The sequence below is a fragment of the Saccostrea cucullata genome, unplaced genomic scaffold, assembly GCF_032062105.1.
Source record: "Saccostrea cucullata isolate Sc308-1 unplaced genomic scaffold, CSIRO_AGI_Scuc_v1 ctg16665, whole genome shotgun sequence".
Taxonomy (NCBI): Eukaryota; Metazoa; Mollusca; class Bivalvia; order Ostreida; family Ostreidae; genus Saccostrea; species Saccostrea cuccullata.
Window position 1 is genome coordinate 1 of NW_026941254.1, and position 9,045 is coordinate 9,045.

The 9,045-nt window shown below is 32.4% G+C and overlaps 1 pseudogene; it reads left to right on the forward strand.

Annotated features, from left to right (window-relative positions):
- The first annotated feature begins 1,338 nt into the window (after nt 1-1,338).
- LOC134257497 (uncharacterized) lies at nt 1,339-8,077 on the forward strand (annotated as a pseudogene).
- Nucleotides 8,078-9,045: the final 968 nt, after the last annotated feature.

Below are 9,045 nucleotides of genomic sequence, written 5' to 3' on the forward strand. Positions count from 1 at the left end.
AAATTGAAATAAATTAAATTTATGGTACACTTCAATTTTAAATGCAAGATTGATGGTTTTAGCATTGATGCAACAAAAGAAGATGGAAGACTATGTAGACTCGTCAACCATGGAACGAAAACAGAAATAAATTGCAAAATGAAACTTTATAAGGATTGCCTTTGCCTTTTTGCTACAAGGTATTTAATATTTCTCTAATTTGTTGAATATACCTATATACATATGTAGTATATTTTATATGTATAGAGATTGGCATATCAAGTGTAAATAATTAAATATATCACTTCAAATATTTTATAGAGACATGAAGCAGGGAGAAGAACTTTTGTATGATTATGGCCTAAACTCATACCCATGGAAATCCAATTTAAATTCAGTAAGTTTTTAAGTTTAGCAAATACAATACTTCATATCGCGATTACTTAACTTAGCGGAACTCTTTCGCGAGGGAGGTGGGAAACGTCTGTTGGCTGGGGACAACTGTGCTATTGAATACAATACAAGATCGATCGTTGTAGAATTTATAAGGACAGATAAGTAAAAATTCCTGGTGGAATACCTTGCATAACAATCGCCGAACCAATGTAATTAATTTTTGAGAGGATGTAATCAAAAATGTTACATTTTAAACGATATTTTTAACATAGTGGGTTCTTCTAATAAAATTTTCTTTGAAAATCGTCGCATTTTAAAGCTGATAAAATAATCTAAACATTCCTTATTTGACAATCTACTATTTGGAATTAAATTCTAGGCAATACATTGTACTTTCGGCATGAAATTGTTCAAATCATTAGATTGTCACTACTGTAAACAAAGCCATGTGCCCCTATAATCTCGTGAGATTTGAGCTTTCTCGACTCTCCCGCAAAAGAGCGGTAGTAAGTTAGATAACTGCGAAGTAATCGCGATATTACGTATTGCCTTTTTTATTAGTTAACATTTTTCAAAAATATATATTTCTAAAATAAACTTCTTGTCTAGAGGGGCAAAAGTTCAGGTGAGTAAAACAACATTTTAGATAATTATTTTCTTTCTTATGTAAAACACTTTTATTTTTCTTTGTAATAATAATTTAATGTTATAATTACTTCCTTTTTTTTTGTTCTAATTTTTGGACTTTATTAAGACTTTTTCATTTTTTTGTTACTTTGTTATGTTTTACCAGTACGTTTCAGGAATAATATGCAAGCTATTTTGTTAAAGCTGTCTGTATTGGTAGGTTATGAAATTTTTTAGGCAAATTAACATGTATAATTGTATTGCTGAAATTTCTAACATTTGTATATACATGTATGTGTTTTTATAGTTTTTTTTTACAATAATTAAAGATCAAAAGGATGATACAAAGGAAGAATGTGGTCCTGCAATGGTGGACAGTGATCTTGCTGATGAAAGGTGTTCCCCTGGTGTTTCAGAGAAAAAGGGGAGAGGTATGTAGATAAATTAATATTTAAAAATCTTGTTTTGGACAGTCCTTCCTCTCTCAGTATTAAAGCTTTTTAAAAAAGATAAATTAATTGAATATGATACATGTACATATGTTAACCAGTCCAGGCATTTAGTTTTCTTTTTTCCTTGACAATAAAGGTCAAGAGGATGTTATCATGGAAGACTGTGGTCTTCAAGAGGATGATACAAAGGAAGAATGTTGTCCTGCAATGGTAGACAGTGATCGTGCTGATGAAAGGTCCCAGGGGGGTTCTAAGAAAACATTGGGAGGTATGTAAATAATTTTTTATTTAAATTATGTCAGACTGATCTTCCTGATTTGTTTAAAAATAAATTAATTGAATATGATACATGTATATGCTAACCAGCCCAGGCATTTAGTTCCATTTTTTACAATAATTAAAGGTGAAGAGGATTCTAAAGAGGATGACTGTGGTCCTGCAATGATTTGTAATGATCATTCTGATGAAAGGTGTTCCCTTGATGTTTTAGAGAAAACAGTGGGAGGTATGTAGATAAATATTTGAATAGTCTTGTTTTGAACTGTCCTTCCTCTCTGAGCATTTTAAAAAGCTTAACTGGTAGTTATTTCAGAAAAAATGATGTATTTTTTTTATTAAGATAAATTAATTGAATACGATACATGTACATATGTTAACCAGTCCAGGCATTTAGTTTTCTTTTTTCCTTGACAATAAAGGTCAAGAGGATGTTATCATGGAAGACTGTGGTCTTCAAGAGGATGATACAAAGGAAGAATGTTGTCCTGCAATGGTAGACAGTGATCGTGCTGATGAAAGGTGTTCCCCTGGTGTTTCAGAGAAAAGGGGAGAGGTATGTAGATAAATTAATATTTAAAAATCTTGTTTTGGACAGTCCTTCCTCTCTCAGTATTAAAGCTTTTTTAAAAAGATAAATTAATTGAATATGATACATGTACATATGTTAACCAGTCCAGGCATTTAGTTTTCTTTTTTCCTTGACAATAAAGGTCAAGAGGATGTTATCATGGAAGACTGTGGTCTTCAAGAGGATGATACAAAGGAAGACTGTGGTCCTGCAATGGTAGACAGTGATCGTGCTGATGAAAGGTGTTCCCCTGGTGTTTCAGAGAAAAAGGGGGGAGGTATGTATAGGGAACTCTAGAGTATGAGCTTTTTATTTTCAGATGAACACAATTAATATATGTATTAATCTTCACAAATAAGCTTTTGGTATTAATCTCTTTCTCTATAATATATATTGTATACTTTTTTATTCTTAAGTTATAAGAATTCAATCTTAAGTATATAAAACTGTAATATCAGCCTGGATAGCTCAATCTGTAGAGAACCTGACTAGTGATGCAGGGGTCCTGGGTTCGATTCCGGGTCAATTCCGGGTCCTTCCATACATTTTTTTATGCCCCGTCATGAATATGGCTGGGGCATATAGTGTTTGTCATGTCCGTCTTCCGTCCTTCCGTCCTTCTGTCCTTCTGTCACACTTTGCGTTTAGCTCTGCTCAAAGCTAAGTTTCAAAGAAACCATCCAAGATATTTTCATCAAACTTTATATGCTGATAGATATTGATGAGAGGTATGCAACTGCATCAACATTTTTTGACCTTGACCTTTCCTTTGACCTTGACTTCACTTTTGTTTAATTAGTGTTTAGCTCAGTTTAAAACATACCATTCATGATGGATTTATCAAACTTCACATGTTGATACAAACTTGCATGGATGATGCATCTTGGGATGAACACTACCAGACTTGCTTCGGATGCTGGATCTGACCTACATTTTCCAGATGAGTGACCAAATTTAAGTTTTTGGAGCAGGTCCATTCCTAAGGAAATATAAGCCCTACTTGGACCAAACTTGCATGGATGATGCATCAGGGATGGACACTACCAGACTTGCTTCAGATGCTGGATCTGACCTATATTTTCATTCCCAAGTAACTATAAGCCCTACTGGAACCAAACTTGCATGGATGATGCATCTAGGGATGGACACTAAAAGACTTGCTTCAAATGCTGGATCTGACCTATATTTTCATTCCAAAGTTACTGTAAGTCCTACCTGAACCAAACTTGCATGGATGATGCATCTAGGGATGGACACTACCAGACTTGCTTCGTATGCTGGATCTGACCTATATTTTCATTCCCAAGTAACTATAAGTCCTGCCCGAACCAAACTTGCATGGATGATGCATCTAGGGATGGACACTACCAGACTTGCTTCGGATGCTGGATCTGACTTATATTTTCATTCCCAAGTAACTATAAGTCCTACCCAAACCAAACTTGCATGGATGATGCATCTAGGGATGGACACTACCAGACTTGCTTCAGATGCTGGATCTGACCTATATTTTCCAAACAAGCAATTTAGCTGCATCACTATTCAAGATATTCTGATCAAATTTTATACACACACAAATTTTCATGTTGCTTTACTAATACATCCTCGGCGGGGCATTCATGTCCTATGGACATATTTCTAGTTCCTTTCCTGTTACAAAATATATTTAATTTAAGGTCACTGTTCCTGCATAGAGGAAGAGGACAATGGAATTAGTCTTCAAGGAAACATCCCTCATATCACAGTGTCTGGCAAGTCCACTCTAACAGAGAAGGTAAATTTCTCTGAAATCACGAAGTCATGTAATAACATTTCTTGAAATTTTGCAGTAGACAAGGATACATTATATACATTTGCATACTTTTTTGAAATTCCAATTGATCAATTTATTGGGTTTTATGACCCTATTCAAATTATTTATTGTATTCACTGTAAGCTTTGCAATTCAAAATTTGTAGCATTCCAAGTACATGTTATGTCGTTGCTAATGTGAGTTTGTCATTTTATATTTTTATGATTAGTTTGCATATTTCAAAATAAAAATGAAGTAAAATGTTTTTTTTGCAGGAAGAAATTTGCAAATTTTTTCAATTTTTCAATGGAGTGACAAAACGTCATTTGAAATTCAGCAAGAACATTACTCATGTTGTCATGATCACAGGTAAACCAAAGAGTTCATTGAAATAGCATGTATAAGAACAAAATTCATGTTTATCAAAAAAATTTTCTGATTTCCCTTTTTACAGAAGAATTCACAATTTTTTCCATATTTTATTTAATAAAAAACTTTATCTGTGATAATTGTATTTAAGGATTGCGCATAGATGTTGGGTATTGAGTAGTGAATGGTTGTACAATATTAGAAGCAGGTGTTTTACACCGAGGTATAAAAAAAGATAATCACTTATTTTCTGATTAAGTATTTTTACTAATTTGGGTAATTTTGATTGGGAAATTTTTTTTATTAATTTTAGGAGAAATATGTAATTAGAGGAGATACATTTTTGGGAGAGGAAGCAGAGGAGAAGAAAATAACTTCATCAGAGGAGCAGGGTTTTTGCAGACAATGTCAATATATTTACATGGATTTAATGGGGATAAGATATCCAGGGGTTAAAATGTTTCCCACTAATCTTTGCTACCCACCACTAATTTCTTGAAATCTTAATTTTGTTTTGGGATTACAAAACTGAATATTTTTCTTAAAACGCTATATTACGCGTTTTTGAATTTAACAAATTACAAAAATGTAATATAAGTTTTATATTACAAAACTTGTAATATTACGAATTTTGTATTGGACTGGACTATAGAGGCACCTTAAGATGTAAAATTTTACTTCACAACATTTATGCATCTATTTTTTTTTTACAGAGGAAGTTGGGTTTAAATCTTAGGGGAGGACAATTATTAGGTTCATTAACCCAAATTTGACAAATGCAATCACATTAACATTGGGGAAACAATGGCAGATGTTTCTGAGAAAGAAATAAGTACTTCTGCTGTAAGTAGTACACATTGTGAAATGTTTAGTTAGATTTATTACAGCTAGGTTTTTCCCTTTTTCAATCATTCTATTACAGATCTGTGTCATAGTTCATAAACATTACTTTTAAATTCAGGTATTAAACAAATTATGGTATTTCAAGGCAACATTGTCATGGCTGATGGATTGTATCTAGCAAATAATTTCACCATCAGACTATTTAGGTATGTTTTATATAAGTTCACCTCAATGGCATTTAAGTAGCAAAAGCTATGATGTTGAACACAGCATATTCATATCATTGCTTAGTAAAAATATGTTATTTTACCCTGTATTTGTATGTATGTGTGCTGCATAATGTCATTTTTGATAAAACCATTTAATTTTTTTAAAAAAATGTCAAGTTGAATTGTCAGAGAAACACAAATTTATCTTTTTATTTTGGATTTTTTGTGATATACTTTAAATTAATTCCCTATCTAATACATACTTGTGTACAGTATTATGAGTATGAATTACCCAGATGAGAATGATTTAAAATGTACAAAACAACATTAAAAATGTTGATTTAGTAATCATAAGTTCTAAATATTAAAAAGATTTAAAAAAAGCTACAGTATTTTCATTATCTGTCTAACAGTAAGATAAGTGTAAATTACTTCTGAAATTATGATGATGCAGTTTAAATGTTAACGTTAATCTCTTAGATATTAAAGCAGGAAAATAAAATTTTAATTTTAAATGTATGGTTAATTTTATAGCTGAAAAATTTTATGGTGAAGAGGCTAATGAAAACACCAAAATTGAAGAAGACATTGCCCCTTTTCCCGGGGGGAAAGATGATGGTGATACTGGAGAGGATGGTGATAAAATACATTTTTTTAAAAGAGGTTGATGCGATGCTAATGATGACAGCGAGGAAAATGTAGAAGATCCAGACGGATTCCCTAAAAAAAGGATGATGAGGATGATGAGGATGATGATGTGATGATGATGGAAAGAACAACAAAGATAATGAGATAACAGATACTGAAGTTCAAGATGTTATTTGTGCTGGATTGCATGGAAAGAAAAAACAGGAAGGTGCAGAAGACTATACCTGGGACAAGTGAAATATGATGATGACAGGATAAAAATGAAGTTGTCATTCCCCAATATTGGTGCAAACAAAATTTGTTTAAAAGACAAGAAAAACAACAAAGGGCGTAGTGGGAAAAAAAATATTTGTTATTATTCGAGAAACCATATAGTAGAATTTCTAAATTTGATTAAGTGCATAAAAAAGAAATGGAAATAGGAAAATTCTATCTTTTCCCAAAAAAAGAGCAAGGAAAGAAAAACGTTGTGGAAGGAAATCGTAAATAAAGGAAACTACAAGCACAACTATGATGTTATGAAAAATGGTAATGGTGAGATAGACCAAAATACAGACCAAGAAGTACAACAAACAATCCAGAACCAGAGAATTGCTATTCATCTTATGCACCTTGTGAATTTTTTTTGGGGTTTATAAAAAACAGACCTGTGGAAACACCAAAAAAGTGTGAATAAAGAGTAGAAAAAAAAAAGAAAGCGAACCCAATTCGGAGGGGGAAACTTTTACCAATTGTTGGAACTAGCAAAGGATTCTATGAGAACATTTTTATTAAAATGAGGGTGATGCTGTCAAACTTGAAACCCAAAAAAATATCCTTTTGTTTTGCAATTTGCTAAAGGTTGTATGAAAAAAAGGGAGAAAATCTTCATCAACACCAGTATTTTCTAAAAGACTAAGAAATTGGGGAGGCTGCTAATGCAGTTTAAGGAAGTCATACTGAAATCACATCATTAAAATCGGCTTTAAATCCAGCCAACTGGGACAAATTTATTTTTGAAATCAAAACTTTGGCTGGCCAGGGAAAAAGCAATTCCTACCAACTCCCTCATTGCCCTTAAAACAGGGCAAGCCTAAGCAAATGTGCCAAAATTTGTCAATGCAATAATTAAGAGAATGAAGCAGATAAAAAATTGGACAACTTCCTGATTTTATATCAGAGTGTTTGGGGAAAGAGAGAATATTTTCCCCAAGCCTTAACTTTCACAATGAAATTTAACAACCCTATGTATGTTCCTCTTGCAGAGGATGTGGTCCTGCGAACAAATATCTCTCAGCTGCCATGACCCTCAAAGAAAGACTTATACAAAATAGAGGAAGCTGTGTACTCTGAACTGGCCAAAGTCTTTTGAAAGGAAATTTTTTAACAGAAAGAGGAGTGGGGAGGCAAGGTTTATCTTACCCAATATAATGAAGGCTTGACAAACAAACCAATGAAACAATGACATAGAAAAATTTTTAACAAAATTTGAAAGTGAGCTATGAAAGCCATAAAAATGAAATCAAGGGAAAAAAAAAAAAGTCCAACCCTTTAACAAACAGTTTAAAAAGAAACAAAAGACTTCTGAAGGCCAGAAAGGCACTGAAAATTGATTCAACACCATTCAAAAAACCCAAAAAAACTCAAACCCAATCAGGGGGTCAGTTTGCTTAAGAAAATTTTCACTCAAATGTGGTGCGAAATGTCCAAACCTACTTACTTCCACTAATTAAAAAACACCTTGCAACAATTTGTCAGATACTAGAACTATGAATCAAACCAAGTTTGCTCCCCAAAATTTTTGGGGACATGACAAAAAATTCACAGAAAATTTTTATCGCCTGCCTGACTGACCCTAGAATTGGCGAAAGTTGCTAAGGTTCTACATCTAAAAAACACGGGTGGAATTGCAAAGTACAAAAACAAAATTTTATAAATCATTTGATTACACAGGTAATTTTTTTGAAATTTTCATAAATAAAATATAAATTTTTAAATTTTAAAGGACAGAAATAGTTCTTTATGATGACAAAAATTTATCTGTGAATAAATATATTTATATTGTCAAAATTGTAGCTGAAGTTGAAATTCAAGAAGATGAAGTAGATGAGAACAAGTCTGATGATAATGAAATAGAGGATGAAGAGTCAGAGAAATGTTTATGAATTCCCCCCCCTTGCAAATCAATAAAAAGAGAAAAGTCCCCAAAAGAAAGGTACATTTTGAAATTTTGAAATTTTATTCTCTTTTTTTGTCTTCCATTACTCAACAGAATTATCTTTACAAGATTTTGAAGAAGTGTTTCCAAAATTTAGTCCTTTTTGTTTATCACATTTTACTTTTATAGATAGATGAGGGGTTTGAGGGGGATAGCAGAATAACCAGGGCATTATGTCATTATAGGGGGGGAAAATTTTCCCCAGGTCCGGGGAAAACCCCGGGATCATAGATCCATAAAGGACAGACAGATAGATAGATAGATAAATAAACAGATAGATAGATTGATAGCCATTGAATTAAAATAATTATTTAATTTTTAAAGGTAAAAAAATGGGGGAGACATCATTGGTCAAAGGATAAAAAAAATGCCATTAGGCCAGTTTTCGAATATTTCAAATCTGGACATAACCCCGGTCATTAGCATGCTTAAATGCAATTGCAAAAGAACCAAACTCTAAAAAGACTGGGCCAAAAAAGCATACTATAGAAATATATCATTTCACAAAAAAGGAAACTATACAAGGCTTAAATATTTCATACTTATTTCATTATGTAGTTAAAATTGGGCATGGGAAAAAGGGGGGCATTATTCCTTGCTTCCCCCTTTTTTCTGTATACATGTTTGTTTAGTTGTTTATATATTTGTTAGTTTGTTTGTTTTTGGTTACATTTAGTGTATTTATC